The following is a 16155-nucleotide window of genomic DNA, read 5'->3' as shown; positions in this document are numbered from 1 at the left end:
AACCAGTGTGGTGTCATAAATAATTTCAACCTTGCTTGATTTATAAACATAAGCAAAACTTAACTTATTTCTTATAAATACCTACATTAAAAGAAAAAAACAGAACTCAAGCTCAACCAATCAGAAGTAGCCAACAAACCTATAATTATGGAACTAGGGACTTTTCCCAACGGGATATACGAATTAAGGTCACTGTATACCTGTAACCAATCAAACATCTTCCTTGCTTTATTTCCACGTACATCCTATAAATGCCTCCCCCTCGGTGGAGCTCTTGAGACACTTCTGGTTTGGAGCTGCCTGATTCATGAATTTTTGTGTGTTTAAATAAACTCATTAAAATTTTATTGTGCCTCAATTTAACATTAGCCTAACATACATCCTGTGCATAGAAAAAGGCTACACAGAGAAACCCTTTCTTCCTTAGACAACAGGGGACAAAAAAAAAAGAGCGAGAGAGAGAAGAAAAAATAATTAAAGAGATCCTTTTACCCATGAAAGTTTTGGAGGAAGATACTTCCTGTGATTCAATGCTGTAGGTATGCAGAGATATTTGAAACTGATAAAGCCAGGAAGTTGCTGATGGGAAGTCAGATTTCTTTATGGATATAAACATCTTCCTGAGAGAACTCTGACCAGAAGAAGACAGTTGTTCATCTGCAACTTATGAGATATACTGGGGAAAATGAACAGTCTTTCCATTAGACATGCAGTGGGAAAAACCAAGGGATAAAGTCAACGACAAAGCAAAGTTTTTTAGGTGGATGTGGCATTTTAGAATTGCCTATAATAAGTGGAAAGCAACAGATGATGTAATTTAAATTTCTTCTCAAACTGAAAGCAGGAAATGTAACATAAAGGATTGTCAGATTAATGTTCTTTACATACCTGGTTTATTTTAATCCCTGCTATATTCTTAGGTGATATTAATGCACTTTATAAGATTAAATAAACTGAGGTTAAGGAAAAGTGTGTGTGTGTATGTACGTGTGTGTCTAGTGTCTGTGTGTGTGGGGTGTGTGTGCATGTGTGTATACAAGCTCACATGGCTGATATGCTGGGGGACAGTGTTTAACTGTAGGTCTGTCCAAGCCACTCAGGGTAAAATAAATTACACCAAAGGCCACAGCCACCCTGAAAAGTTTGGTGCATCATGTGACGCACCTTTCAGCCCCCTCTTTTTTTATCTATTTAGACACATGATATTTAATAAAGAAATTAAAGTAACATTTTAACTTCACTTAATCTTATATAATAATTGATAGCAGCATTTTTTTGAAATAGGCAATATGCCTTAAAATTATAGATGATGTATGCCATTTTTCACCCAGAAGAATACTGCTCCCAGGAAAGTGTATCTATGCTCTATTCTCAATCCTACTTTCTCTTGGGCTCCCTCTCACTTCCATCTTTCTCAAAGACGTTGGTTTCATTTTACACTTAAAAAAAACATTTATGATTCTACATTTCCCCACTCTCTTACTTCCTCTCATCAGAGCCACCATCCATTGTGTTTCAAAGTAGTATCTGGCAGAAATTGTCTTTCCCCTTATCCTACTGAGGATCAGCACCCACCAGTATCATACCATTTCTTTGATTTTCTTTCCTTGTTATATCCTCATTAATGGATAACAAAAACAAATTAGCTGAATGCATTATCTGGTAAGAAAGATGCAATGTTACTGGAAAGATAACCAACCATTGTATACTAGATAGAAACATTGCCTGCATCAATTTTTTGAAAGTACTTCACTATTACACAATAGCCAAGATTCTCAAGTCACCTGCCTCTACCTCTCTTAACCATAGACACTTATGTCCAAAAGCACCTTCATTTGGCTATTCAAAAACAACTTTAAGTCCCAATTCCAAAAGGAAACTCAACGGGCCCACCAAAATAGCTCCTTTTCCAACCAGTTAACGGCTCCGTCATCCGCCCAGTCACTCAAATTCGAAACCTCCAGCCTTGTTGATTCTTTCCTAACTGCCCCCTCTGTCCAATGTATCCTTTAGTTTATTGTAATTTTCCAGGAAAGTAATTTACAAATATTGTCTTACCGCTCAATTTTCATCTTCATATTAGCTCAGGTCTTCTTCACTTTTAAACTAATCTGATCAACAGCCAGCAACTATGTTTATAGCTTCCAATCTCACACCTTTCTTCTCCTGGAGTTGCTGTTTAAAATACAAAATTGAACACACATCATTTCTACTAAAAACTTAGTTGACTCTCATTGCTGATGATGTAAGGTTTAAAATCCTCAATAGAGCACACAGACTCTTACACTCTCTACTCAACTTGCACATGTAACTCCAGCCACTCTCTCCTCTAAGTATCCTATTCTTCAGCCAGCCATGCTGAACAGCTTCTTTTCCTGACAAGTGAATAGCATTTATCCATCTCCAGAAAGAGACCTAGCAGAGTTCTAGACACAGAGACACTTAATGTTTATTAATGTAAATGGTATATTTGAATTTTCCACCTCTCCAGCTGGACGTGGCTTTTCTTTCTCAAATTTTTATGTTTATCTGTGCCTCTCTGACAAGTGACTCTCAAGATTGGAGAGAAAAAAAGTTTCTCTGTGCATCTTTCGAAAGAGTTGGCCATTGATTCCTGTAGCAGGTGGTGCATGGTTCTCACAAATGTGGTGGACTAAGATGGTAATCGGAAAAGGAGATATGAAGAAGACAGACGTGATGTCCAAAGCACTCTGTGGGACATAGAAAATCAGACCATTTTCCCCAAAGTGCTAAGGGTCACTCTGACAGCGCTAATGAACTCCACAGGGCTCGTGGACTCAGTCATACATGATTCATGGTTTGATGGAACCACTTTATGCTTTAAAGTCAGTAAAAGCTGAATATAAAGTCTGGAATCACCACTTAATTTACAGTAAGTCCTTGGGAAAATCTTAATTAGCCTTTCTCATCCTGATTTCTAAAATAAAAATGGGGATTGCAGTTTTCACCCTGGGTGGCAATGAGGGTTAGCAGATAAGGCTTAGCATAGGGTCCAGCACATGATAATAGATACAGGAAAGTGTTATTTTTAGTCTTTCAACAAATGTTAGCAGAAGAATTATATTTCAAGGTCTAATTATGCTATTGATACCAATAACCATTTTAATTATTAGGATTTTTTGAGATACAAATTAGGTCCAGTGGAATAGATCAAAAAATATTTATATTTAGACTTATGATAAGTTTATCTTGTGTGCCTGAAAATTAATTGAAAAATGTTATCACAAATTGAATAATAATTCACAATTTTAAAACACTGAGTTTATTATTCTTTTAATCAATGAAAAATCATAGCACTTAGAGTTACAAAAATCTACTAAAAATTCAAATATTAATTTTACCCCTTAAAATCTGTATTTAGTCAAATAACTTAATTTCTCTAAAGACTGGGATAAGAACAGTTTATTATTGAATAACTATGAATACCAAAAATTGCTGGCAACTTGGTAAATTAGTGTTACCCCTTTCTTCTTCCATTCTGAATTACATTTCTCCTTAAGCAATTGTTCATAGGATTTTTCTGGAGGAAGAATTGAAAAGCGCTTTGTAGAAACAATAGTTTATTCTGGGAAATGATAACATTTCGTAAATATCAAAAATTTCCAATAGAGAAGTCATTAAAAATAATTTTCTCAAGATTTCAATATTTTCTTGTTATTTTGGAAAAATGTACAAAAGCATGTTGATTTCTCTGTGCCTTTTCCATTGTGTGCATGTTTTAAAAACATGTTTGGTTATAAACATTTCCCAGTTGGCACCCTGGGAGGCTTCTCGCTTGTTTGAGCACATTGAACAATGAGCATTTCATGGAGCTGCATGTAATCCACTTGTCTGAACATCCTGACATAAACTAAATTTCATAACAAAATAAAACAGCCACAACATCATAAAACAGAAAAAAATAAAACAAAATAAAAGCTCTTCAGCAGGTATATATAACTTCCCATGAGTTATTTTTCTCCTCTGTAAAATGCCAACAGTAGTTATGTCATATGGCTATTCCAGAATTTAGTTTAAACGTGCTTAAACCAGCACGTGACACCAAGTAGTAATAAATGTCAGCTAAAACACAAAACTGAGTGACATCAACTCACTGAGTGATATCTTTTATTTAAGGCTCAATTTTGTCCTGTCTTAGAAATTTTCCAGTAGGTGTATTGGTTTTCTTTCTTTTTTTTTTCCTTCTTTCTTTTCTTTCTTTCTTCTTTCTTTCTTTCCTTTCTTTCTTTTTTGTTTGTTTGTTTGTTTGTTTTTGAGACTGAGTCTCACTCTGTCTCCCACGCAGGAGTGCAATGGCCCGATCTCTGCTCACTGCAGTCTCCACCTCCCGTGTTCAAGTGATTCTCCAGTCTGAGCCTCTCGAGCAGCTGGGATTACAAGCGGCCGCCACCACGCTAATTTTTGTATTTTTATTAGAGACAGGGTTTTGCCGTGCTGGCCAGGCTCGTCACAAACTCCTGACCTCAAGTGATCCGCCTGCCTCGGTCTCCGAAGGTGCGGGGATTACAGACGTGAGCCACCATGCCAGGCCTGGTATGCTGCTTTTCAATTACGAGAGAGAAGCTGATAGGCTGATGATGATGTCGGGGGAGGAGTTTAGGTTCAAAATGAGAACAGGGAGCGGTGGTATGGGGAGCGAGAGGTTTGGTTTATTTCATAGTTTGTAAACACATAATATAGATATGGGTAATCTGTATATAATATACATAGATGTCATGATGCACATATTCAATTTAGAGTTTGCTGCAAGCTCTTTCACACTCTGTTTATGAAATAGAAACATAGAAATGATTTTTTTATTTTTATTTTTGCTAGATAAACAAATTGAGCATTCTGAGCTGAGGGAGGTAAACCCATTAACAGAGAGATCTGGAATTTAAGTCCGAGTCTTACACTGCTAAGTCAAATTTTATTTTACTCTTTACCATGGCCACTTTCTTATAAATGATTGTGTATTAATTTGTGTATATATATGTATAAATATAAACCTATTTTATATACTTGTGTGTTTTTATATTTTATATACTTTTGTGTAATTTTATATAATTGTGCTTTAGTCTCTCTATGATAAATACATATATTATTTTATAACCATATAAATATATTTGTATAAAAAGATATATTTTGATAAGTTTTATACCAAATAAGCTGCAACTTGCCAAATTTAATTCAAGTCACATAAAACGTAATCAATAACAACATATTAACCAATATGATATAGCAGGAAAAACAAACATTTCTTTAAACTGGATAGGGTGGATGAGCTTTCTACTATAGTTTTATAGCACCTGCATGCATTTTAGATAATGGAGTTACATATTTTCTAAAAGTTTAACTATGGTGTTCTTTCTTGCATGCATTATGCTATATTAGCAAGTGGCTTACAGCATGTTAACATGCAAAATCATGTCTCTCCAGTTAGCTACAAACCCCCTTCTATTAAAACTTCCGAAGCAACATTAATGATATATTTGATTTTGAGTCCTTCATGTGCAATTTCAAAGAAAAGAAATCTTATTTTTCTACATACTCTGAAAGGCTGCTCCATGCATCATGGGCTGAAGGAAGCAGGTCCTGCATCAGTGAGGTGCAAGCATGTTCTCCTGCTCTAGTTCCTCCAGTCGAGGAATGGCAACAGGGTCAAATGAGTATGACATCATGGATATGAATCTCTCCACCAATCATGAGCATAATTCCAAGTCAACCTTTTCAACGACGTACATTTTTGCATGAATTCTCTCTCATTTATTGAACCACGCTAGGAAATGAAAGGATTATGGTATTAAAGACAGAGTGATACATTCACAATCCAGGTCGTATTTCAATCTAATTTAAACCTCAGCTGAAGGCTTCTTAAGTAGACATGGCCATTAAAAAGAATATCTTTCCCAAATGGAAAGTAAAATAAATCTGATTTTATAGGAGTTACAGACATGGGTTGAAAAATTAATCCCTGGTCCTTTTTTTCCAAACCAGAAAGATTTAGGTGAACCAAAACGTACTAGGCTTTAGACAAACCTTTATTTCAAGTAAAATGGAATTTTTCTGTAAGTCCTCTGTTGTTTTTCTTATCTATTCTTTTGTACATTGGACTTGAAAAGTCCTTGCCCGTAGCTGGTGTGAGAGGTCTTGTATTCATAGCTGGAACCTTGACGGAATTCTAAAAAAGGCAACGCCATAGATGGTATTAATCCATAGTGGCGATTTCCTACCCATCACACACGATTGCATTTCACATAATTTGAATCTGGTGACGATGCCCACCTGTGTTAAGTGCTAAGCACAGGTCACAGTCAGAGGGGTGTTCTCTGGAAATCCAGAGCCCAAGGGCCAGGTGAAAATAACACAAGGAATCTGACCCAGGGGTGAGCACAGTGCAGGAATGGGGAATTAAAAAAAAAAAAAAAAAAGTCAGGTGTCACTTAGATGCAGGAATAAAGAGCAAGCAAGACAAAGGTGAAAATGCCATGAGAAATCCCAGGTGGGAGCCAAGTGCTCCTGTACAGGGTGTGGCCAGTGAACAGAGAGCATCACAGTAGCAAGGAGTGCTCGCCACACAGGGACTGGATGAACTCATTCCTCTGACTTGAGCTTCACCCACATGAAGGCTATGTCTACAAACTGGTTCTGGCTTTACATGGTTCCCAATCCCTGGGAGAGGAGCAGTGCAAGAAGAAGGTAAAACACAGGCTTGGAGCTGGACTGCTTGGGTTACCATCCCAGCTCTGCCACTTACTAGTTTTGGACAAGTGGCTTACATTCTCTGCACCTCTATCTCTTCACCTATAGCATGGGAAACTAATAATACTTACTTCAAAGTCTTATCAAAAGAAACGACTTATTCCAAGAGTAGCATTTACGACGATAAGCGTTGGAAAGGTGCTTCATTGTGATGGTAGGCTGTTTCCATGCAATTTTCTCCTGCATTTTTCAGTCACGAGTAATTGCTTTTGAGAGAAGAATGTTTTAGTCTTTAAAGTTTGAGTTCCAAATGTCTTTCTTAGCAGAGAGTGTGTCTAAACTAATATTGTCACATAGAAACATTAATTAAGGAAAACACTTCACTTAAGTTAATTCAGCCCTGTTTTTCCAGGCAGAGGTATGGCAGGTCCTCAAATAATGTCATTCTGTTCAATGTTGTTTTGTAATAAAGTTTATGAGAATAAACATTGCCCCTGGCCAGTGCAACTCTCTGTGTAGGTTTTCTCCAGGTACTCAGTTTCCTCCCACATCCCAAAGTAGGGCACGTTAGGTTCACTGGTGTGTCACAGTGGCCTCCTTCTGCACGAACTGAGTGTGTGTATGAGGGCATCCTGCGATGGGATGGCGTCCTGTCCAGGGTTGGTTCCGGTCTTTGACCCTGAGCTGCCCAGACAGGCTGTAGTCACCTGCACCCCTGAACTGGAATCACCAGATAAATATCTTATTTGTTTTTATTAGCCTTTCTTAAATGTACACATAGCTCACATTTATTCCAACGTTCAATATTAGAAGTGTTTTAGGGTCTTTATTTTTGAAGTTTGGTGATGTTTTTGTGACCAGAAGCATGCCACAGGAATTTAAGTCATGTTCATATCAATTAGCCTACAGTAATACTGACTTCCTTATACATCATTTTGCTTAAAATCCCAGTTTCCAAGAACTTATTGATGACATAAGGAAGGACTCACTGTATATACAAACTCATATTCACCATAATGAGCAATTACATAGGCTGAATTTTAACAAACGACATCTCATTTTAATAAGTAGAACTGTACTTGATGGCAGGGGCCGTTTTATTACAGTAAAATTCAACACAGTATTTAGGAGCATTGCTCATGGATCCAATTTCTGAATTCAGCACATACTACTTTTGTGGCCCTGACACTTTTAAGCTCTCTGAGTCTCTGTTTTCCCATCATTAAATGAAAGTAATAATAGTACTTGCCTCACAAAGTTGTGAGGATCAAAAAAGATGCTACATGAAGAGTCTCTAGTATAAGTATTAGCTATTTTTATTGTACCAATTTCGAAGTTCCTGATGCTAAGCAAATTTAGCTGACTTGCCCCAAATTATATACATTTATTTGAAATAGACATTAGAGAACTGATGAGTTTCAGCTGTGAACAATCATATCAATCACCAAAATGATTATCGTATTTTCAAATCTCTTGAGACAGTTTTTATTTAGATTTTTATATTTGGAAGGCACATTGTTGAGATTGAATGATAACTATACTTGCAATATTGCCAGTGTCTGAAAAAAAAAATCCACATAAGTGGAAGGCATCAGGTCCAGACCTGCCACAGTAATTTCAGAAGGTTGGAGACTATATTGGAGACAGAATTTCCAGGACTTAAGATTGTTTACTGAGAACCAATCAAGTCTCTGCAAAACAAGCAGTCTCCAGAACTGGAGGCAGCATGGTGGGACAGGAAAAGAAACACGTGAATTCAACTTGAGCACTTTCTATGCTTGAATTGGACATCCTGCACAGCCCCCCTTTATCTTCCTGTCCACCAACAGGAGGCGCCAGTACCCTCTACTCACCTTTACAGCCTTGTTTTGAAGAATAAAGTAATAATGAAAGCACTGTGTAGACCCTAGAGTAACACACACTATAAAGAGTGGAGAACCCAGGCGTGGAACTGAACCAAAAGCTACGTCAGAGTATGGAATCTGAGAGCATCTCCATGCAGATCCAGGGTCCATTTCTGACCCCAGGCGTCTGAGTTAAGGCAGTGGTAAAACACTTACTATGTCATATTCAGGATTCGGTGGGGGGTAGTTAGCAAGAAGCCAGGGGAGACAAGGAGGACAAACAGCCAAACCGAGGAGGCCTAGTCTAGCCCCTTCATGAAGAGGACAATGGGTTGGTCTTTTGGCAGGGTCTTCTCCAGGGGAAGTCACCAGACCTTGGTCAACAGGCAGTAGAGGAGTGATTGGAGGCTTGGAGGTTTGGAAGTTCATACAAAAATATTGTTTGGAATAGCCAATCTGTAATAATATAACCATTCATGCCAGTCACAAAGACACTCAGTAAATGACAATTATTAGTATCACTAATACAAAACTATAATGTGGTAAAGCTACCAGTGAACAGTGGAATGAAAGGAGAGTGATGATTATAGGTTGGTGGAAGGGGAACTGGGAAAACTTTATAGGAAGGGTTATTTTTTTCATCATAACCCTAAATACATTCAGGGCTTCCTAAATTACATATATATATTGTTTATATATATTATATATGTTTATATATTATATATGTTTATATATATAAAATATATAGATAGATTAAGAGATGAATGTGCTTTAGGCCAAAAAAGCCACATAAGAAAGAAAATATGCTTTGGCTTAAGATGTATTGTGTTCAAGGAGACAGCAATGTGTCTGTATTAGTCTGTTCTCACATTGCTGTAAGGAACTACCTGAGACTAGGTAATTTATAATGAAAGGAGATTTAATTGACTCACAGTTTCACAGGCTGTATAGAAAGCATGACTGGAAAGCTTCAGGAAACTTACAATCATGACGGAAGGCTATGGTGGAAAGGGAAGTGAGCACATCTTTACATGGCAACAGGAGGGAGAGAGAGAATGAGAGAGAGAGAGGTAGCACTAGGGCATGAAGGGAGAGGTACTACACACTTTTAAACAACCAGATCTCATGAGAACTCTACCATGAGGCAGCACTAGGGGCATGGTGTTAAACCATTAGAAACCACCGCCATGATCCAATCACCTCCCATCAGGCCCCACCTCTAACACGGGGAGATTAAAATTCAACATAAGATTTGGGTGGGGACACAGAGCCAAACCACATCAGTGTCCGAGATAAAATTTTCCACTGAACTACACGTAGATCAACATTTGGCTGGAGGAAGAATTGGCAATAAATAGCATTAATTAATTAACTAATTTTTGTCAGCTTTATTGAGGTATGATTGACAAATAAAAAAATTATATACTTAAGATGTAAAATGTGGTATTTTGATATAAGTATAACTTGTGTAATGATTTTCAGAGTCACACTAATTAATATCTTTGTCACCTCACGATTACCTTTATTTGGTAAGAACACTTAGGATCTAAAAAAGTATACAATACCTTAACTATGGCTACATGTCAATAGTATTTAATTAACAAGAAAAATGCTTACAGGTCATCTCCTAAGTGCCAACCACTGTTTCATACTTTAGAGTTACATCAACAACAAACCACGAACAGAACCAAGGTGATACTAGAAGGTGGACTGATATTATCCTTCAACAAAAGGATGCTGCCAAGTCTTCCACTGAGAAAGCAGATCCTAAATGCCAGTCATATCTCCTAGGATAAGATTAAAGAGCCTAGTAGACCTGGTTATCTAAACCACCAAACGGGCTGACTCTGATTGGACTCTGAGGCTACAATCCATCCCCAGATTAATCTCCAGAAGGCTACTCAAAAGCTACAAAAAAGATCCAGTCAGTGTCCAGCTATAGACACAGATTAAATGACACCAAAGCTTATCCCTGCATGAGTTACCTTGTAAAAATACCAATATTTAACTTTACCAGTATTGAAAGACTCTATGGTTGATTAGTGACAGATTTGAGAAAATCTAAAGCAGAGTCCTATGTGAAAGCAGTGAAGAGTTTTCTGTAAAGAGTTTTTTCTTTTTTAAGCCAATGTACAAACATCATCAGCATTTAAATTAGACTTTGAGGACTAAAGGAGAAGTCTGAAATAATGTGGTTATTCTTGGCGCGCAACGCCTGTGCCTAGCATCTTGGGGGATACCGGTTTTGAAGACTACATTCCAGATCTAATGTCTTGGTGTTTCCATTTAGTGATTTTGAACCTCTGTGTAGTTGAAACATTGAAAGAGAGAACAAAAGAATGAAAAATAAAAATGTAAATGAGCTTATTTAACACACAGCCAAAATTCTCTGATGTTAGGTAATTGCTCAATATACCAAGATAAGCAAGAAATTATCAATTCATCATTTTGAAGTGTCTGCTAGTCTGTGTATATTGACTATTTTTGAAATTATGTACATCTACAAAATACATCTATATCTATAAACTGGTTTATAAGCATGATTAACTTTTCTCATATATATTGTAACAAATTTTATTAGGATTCAAAAAATTGCATATTCTAGAAATGATGGCACTGACTGAGGCTCTGTCATGTAGCTCACCTGTAATTACCTGTGATGGAAAAGGGCCCAGGGGCTGGCTGTGTACAATCAAGAGCCACCGATGATAAGCTGATGCATTTCTATTTGTGTGTGTTTGTGCCTGATGGCTGACTCTAACTGACACGAAAGAAAGACCCTTTCTCCCTTAGGTAAAGCATTCATGTTTGGAAGAGAAAGGCCAGCTTTTAGGCCTTTGCATCTTGGAGAAAGAGATTATAAAAATGAGACTCCCTCCCCGTATGCTGCAGTTCAAAAAGACCTGGTATTGAACAACTTAATCTTTTGCAGATCTCTTTTGATATGCTGACCTGACAGGTTCCCAGAAAGCACTGATACTACAAAGCAATTAAAATCAAACACACAGGGAGTTAAAAGCTTTTGCTGTCAAAGCAGAGACCAGGAGAAAGACGTCTCTTTTACAGCACTGTGCTAGACCCCAGAGACCAGACCAACCTGGGCCCTACAGGCTGGAAGACACTGAGGGGAACCCAGAAGCCAGCACAAGCAGAATTTGGATTAAGGTATACTCCAATTTTGGGGAAAGAAGACAATGACATAAGCTGGGCATGGATGGAACTGGTACCTGAATATTTTTGCTAGAGGGGCCCTGTGTTCTGGGCATGGTCCAGATTGGGTGGTACCACACACCTGGGACAGTCAGGAGAAGTCACACAGGCGCTGAGCTCTGGTCTGAATGTTCTGGAATGCTGGTCTACATCCTAGGGCTAGCAAGGCTCATCTGAATCACCTTGGAGACTTTTTAAATTAGAAGGTTCTTCTTCCTCCTTCTTAAACTCCTTCCTCCAGGAATCATAAACTAGTATATTTCAGAGGGTAACCCGAGAGTCTGTCCATATTTTTATGCATTCCCACATAACAATCATTATTAATTATTCCTCACTCTTGTCTCACTCCCCAGTTCAGTCAATCTCAATCCTGGCTGCACCCTGGAATCGCCAGGTAAACCTGGACACTACCAATGGCTAGTTCTCCCTGCTGATGGTTGGTTTTTATTGGTTTTAAGCAGAGCCCAGGTGTTAGCAAAATCTCCCTCATGAATATTGCATGCAATCCATATTGAAAACTGCCTCTTCTGATGCAGGAGTATCTTCAATAATATGCAGACCGAAGGGAAGTTTGCCCTCCTTTTCTAAAGGCCCCAGTGACACAGAATCTCCTTCGTCATTATGAAGTCAACTTCAATTTGGAGGGTCCAGTAGCAAAATAAAAAATTTTTTTGAAACCAGAATCTGCTTCATGGCACCTAATTGTCATGGTCCTGATTCTCCCTATGGATTAAATTGGCCCATGGGCTGTTAGAATATATCTCTGCTTAGCTGATATCTCTTCTCTAGGCTGGCCACACTTTCTTCATAGTTCTAGGGCAGGAAGCAAGGCTGGCAGGAGATCTTATTCAATCAATACATACTTATTTGGAGCCTATTAGCTCTCAGGTGCACCAGGCTTTAGGAAAACAGGCCAGACATGCGAGCACAGTCTCACCAGTGTAGGGTTGAAAACACATCCCAGTGGAGGCAGCTTGTAAGTGCCGGCATCCATAGTCAGCCTGGGCTCCAGTTCCAGTTATGCTTTAATCCGCCTGTCACTCCAGGCAGGTATTTCCCTGAGCTTCAGCTCCTCCAGTCATAGAGTGGTGATAATAACACAAATATTTGTGGGGTATTATGTATCAGATAATAGAAATTCAAAAAAGGTACAATATGATATCCAATTTAGGACAAAATATGCATGTAACCCACAATGCACATTGATAATGTATCATAGGAAGTGACACTAGAAGAATTGAGAAAGGGAAAGACAGCATAGTTTTCATGAGCTTCACACCTGGGCACATCACATAAAAAAACTGGTAATCAGGTTGGCCAATGTTCAGCATATAATACCTATTGACTCCTCGCGTAGCACTAACTCGGTGAGCTAGATGAGATAATGTGCATGCCCTTTGTGGGTCTACTATAGATATTAGCTGTCATCCTGTTGCCTCAATTGTCCTTATTCCAAAATGGACAAGACTGACTCCAGACCTGAGAACAGAGGTCTCAGAGTGCCTAAAATCCTTCTAGCTGGAAGAACCAAACTACAAGACTGTACCCTGGGATACAGATACCTACAAGCCACTGCAGGAACTGTAGAAACACAACACCTGCTTTTGGAGGAGGGTCCCTGTGTCTTCTCATTTTAATCTTCTAAGCAATAGGGTTCAGTTCTATTGCTTCCTCCCCAAACAGTTAATGGCTTTTGACCACTGTAAAATAAATCCAGATAGGTACACAGGTAGTATTGATTTACTTAACAATAAATATATTTGTAAATGTCTATGTTTTCAGTCTTGTCAACACATTATGCAATTTTCTACTTCCTTGCACTAGCTAATCAATCTTCCTCATTGGAAATACTTTCCTCTAAGTTTTGCTGATCGCTCCTATCTTTCCATTACAATGGTGCTTCTGTACCTGGGCTAGAAGTTAGAATCGACTGGAGCACATTAAACAATCCTGACACCCGTGGTGAGGTATGGTCAGTGGGGTTTTTGAAAACTGCTCATTAATTTTATTCTACATTCATTTTGAACCCCACTGCCTCACAGCTGGGATAAACCTTCAGCTCTAAGCTGCAGCCTTCTCTAATCACAGCAACTGTAGTGATGGCTCCTACATCTGAATTCTAGCAGTAATTACTTCTCAGGAACACCAACTACAGACAGTTTCACAATATAGTTATTTACAGAATGATCACTAGGTCAAATTAGGTGTACATTCTAGGTTAGATCGCTTCTACTATAGCATGTAGAAATCTTAGAAAGTGAATCCCTGAGCCTTCATTTCCTCATTTATATTAAAATAGGAGCATTGTATTAGATGATTTCTCAGTGGCCTCACAGATTAAGTACATATTTTGAAAGTCAGCATCTTGTCTTCTAAAATAATTTGCAATTCCCTGGAGGGCAGGGACCACATCTCATGCTGCTTTTGTTCCTCACAAGCAGTGGAGTGTTTCAGTTAAACTACATATCTTACTTTTCCTGTGCCTGCTCCATCACAAGTTTCTAGAGAAAGCTCATTCTCACCATTTCTTTGGCTGTTACTAAAAAAATTACTCACCATTCTTAGCTCCCACATTATCTTTGGAACTATCTGTTATAGGCACCATTTGTTAGGCACTACAATAATCACTTTACATCCATGACACATGTTCAAATATAATTATAATTCTGAGTGGTGGATATTATGTCGTCCAATGTTTGTTTGTGGGTTGGTTTCTAAATTAGTCCTGTTTGCATATGTTATTTTTTCAATAAAAAGAGAATTATGATAGCTTGATGGTGTGGACCTCCACTGACCAGATAAATTGGTGAAAACTATAAAAAAAAATTAAAGATCCCTGGAAATGGTACAAAGTACAAATAGCAAATAAAGAAACATCTATTCAAGAACAATTACAAAAATCAGCAAGGAAGAACAGAATCTGTCTTATTTTGAATGAAGATGGCTACAGCTCAGTGAGGTAGACTCTCCACTCCAGACTGCTGGTGCTGCCAAGCACTGGGGTCCCTTTCCCTGGCTCTCAGCTGGAGGCTGTCTTCCCAGAACATCCACATTTCTCATCTCCCCTCCAGCTACTTTGTGTTGGGGCTGAGTCTTGGGTGACTGCATTGCCCACTCAAAACATGGCAGGCTGATGACACCAGGCTCCTCATAACCCTGACCCAACTAATGAGGTGGTGATCCTAGGCCTGCAGACATAAACCAAGAGTCCCTCAGCTGGCTGCTTCACTAGCCCACCCAGCACCACCGACTAGAGTGTGATGTCACTCAAAGAGAGACTTGTCATTGTCCCAACCCAGGCTCCAGAGTCCTGGTTAAGAGATATGCTGGGGGAGAAACAGATTTAAAACAGCTCCTGATCCCTTCCCAAAGGCATTGACTTCATTTGCAATAAAATACGGAAAAAGTCAAGACCAAGGGCTTTCTCAAGAAGAATGGAGTTGTGGTGAAAACCCTGAAAGGAATTTATGAGTCACATAATGGTACAGGTTAGACCATGATCCAGCTAGCTTTCAGAAGACAGATGTACACTTGAGCCTTGAACAACACGGAAGTTAGAAGCCCTGACCCCCTATGCAGTTAAAAATCTGTGTATAATATTTGGCTGCCCCAGAAACGAACTATTAATAGCCTACTGTTGACAGGAAGTCTTACTGATAACATAAACAGTTGACTAACATAGATTTTGTAGGTTATATGTATTACACATTGTATTCTCATAATAGAGTAAGCTAGAGAAAGGAAAATATTATTAAGTAAATCATAAGAAGGAGAAAATATATTTACTATTCATTCAGTGAAAGTGGATCATCATAAAGGTCTTCACCTTTATCGTCTTTACGCTGAGTAGGCTGAGTAGGCTGAGAGGAGGAGAAAAAGGAGGTGTTACAGGTAGTTAGACAAGCATGAGCGGGGCAGGAGAGGGCCGGCTCCTTCCCCACCAACTAGAAATATCCGGTGATGGTTTGGCACTTACCACATTGCCTCTTTAAAAGTGATAAATTCGCAGCCGGTGCCAGGGAGAGGCCATTTTCGGAAGATTCACAAGTGCTGTACTAAAATGTTAATTGAATGCAGGCACCACGGAGACACAGCTTCCTGAGCGTGCGCATTAAGAGACAAAACGGCAGAGTATGACGTTCTGAGGACAGTCCCCTGGAAAACGGAAGAAAGCCTCAGAGAGGCTTGTCTGCAACTTCCTAAACATACCGCGCATGCTCACCTCCCCAGGGTAAGAGCGTCCTTACTGCGCATGTCCATACCGCGCATGCTCACCTCCCCAGGGTAAGAGCGTCCTTACTGCGCATGTCCATACCGCGCAAGCTCACCTCTCCAGGGTAAGAGCGTCCTTACTGCGCATGTCCATACCGCGCATGCTCACCTCTCCAGGGTAAGAGGT

The 16155-nt window shown here is 38.9% G+C and overlaps 1 long non-coding RNA gene across 4 annotated transcripts in view; it reads right to left on the bottom strand.

Annotated features, from left to right (window-relative positions):
* The window catches only part of LOC126933481 (uncharacterized), a 46689-nt gene extending 30734 nt beyond the window's left edge, over positions 1 to 15955 (bottom strand). For all 4 annotated transcript variants that reach the window (XR_007718630.1, XR_007718631.1, XR_007718633.1 and 1 more), the window contains exons 1-4: positions 15733 to 15955; positions 6834 to 6968; positions 5552 to 5779; positions 2059 to 2175 (exon numbers count right to left, since the gene is read on the bottom strand). This is a non-coding gene — a long non-coding RNA (uncharacterized LOC126933481). The remainder of the gene's footprint in view (positions 1 to 2058; positions 2176 to 5551; positions 5780 to 6833; positions 6969 to 15732) is intronic.
* Positions 15956 to 16155: the final 200 nt, after the last annotated feature.

The sequence above is a fragment of the Macaca thibetana genome, chromosome 13, assembly GCF_024542745.1.
Source record: "Macaca thibetana thibetana isolate TM-01 chromosome 13, ASM2454274v1, whole genome shotgun sequence".
Lineage (NCBI taxonomy): Eukaryota > Metazoa > Chordata > Mammalia > Primates > Cercopithecidae > Macaca > Macaca thibetana.
Note: the sequence above shows the minus strand (reverse complement) of the source record. Positions and strands in the feature narration are given on the sequence as shown.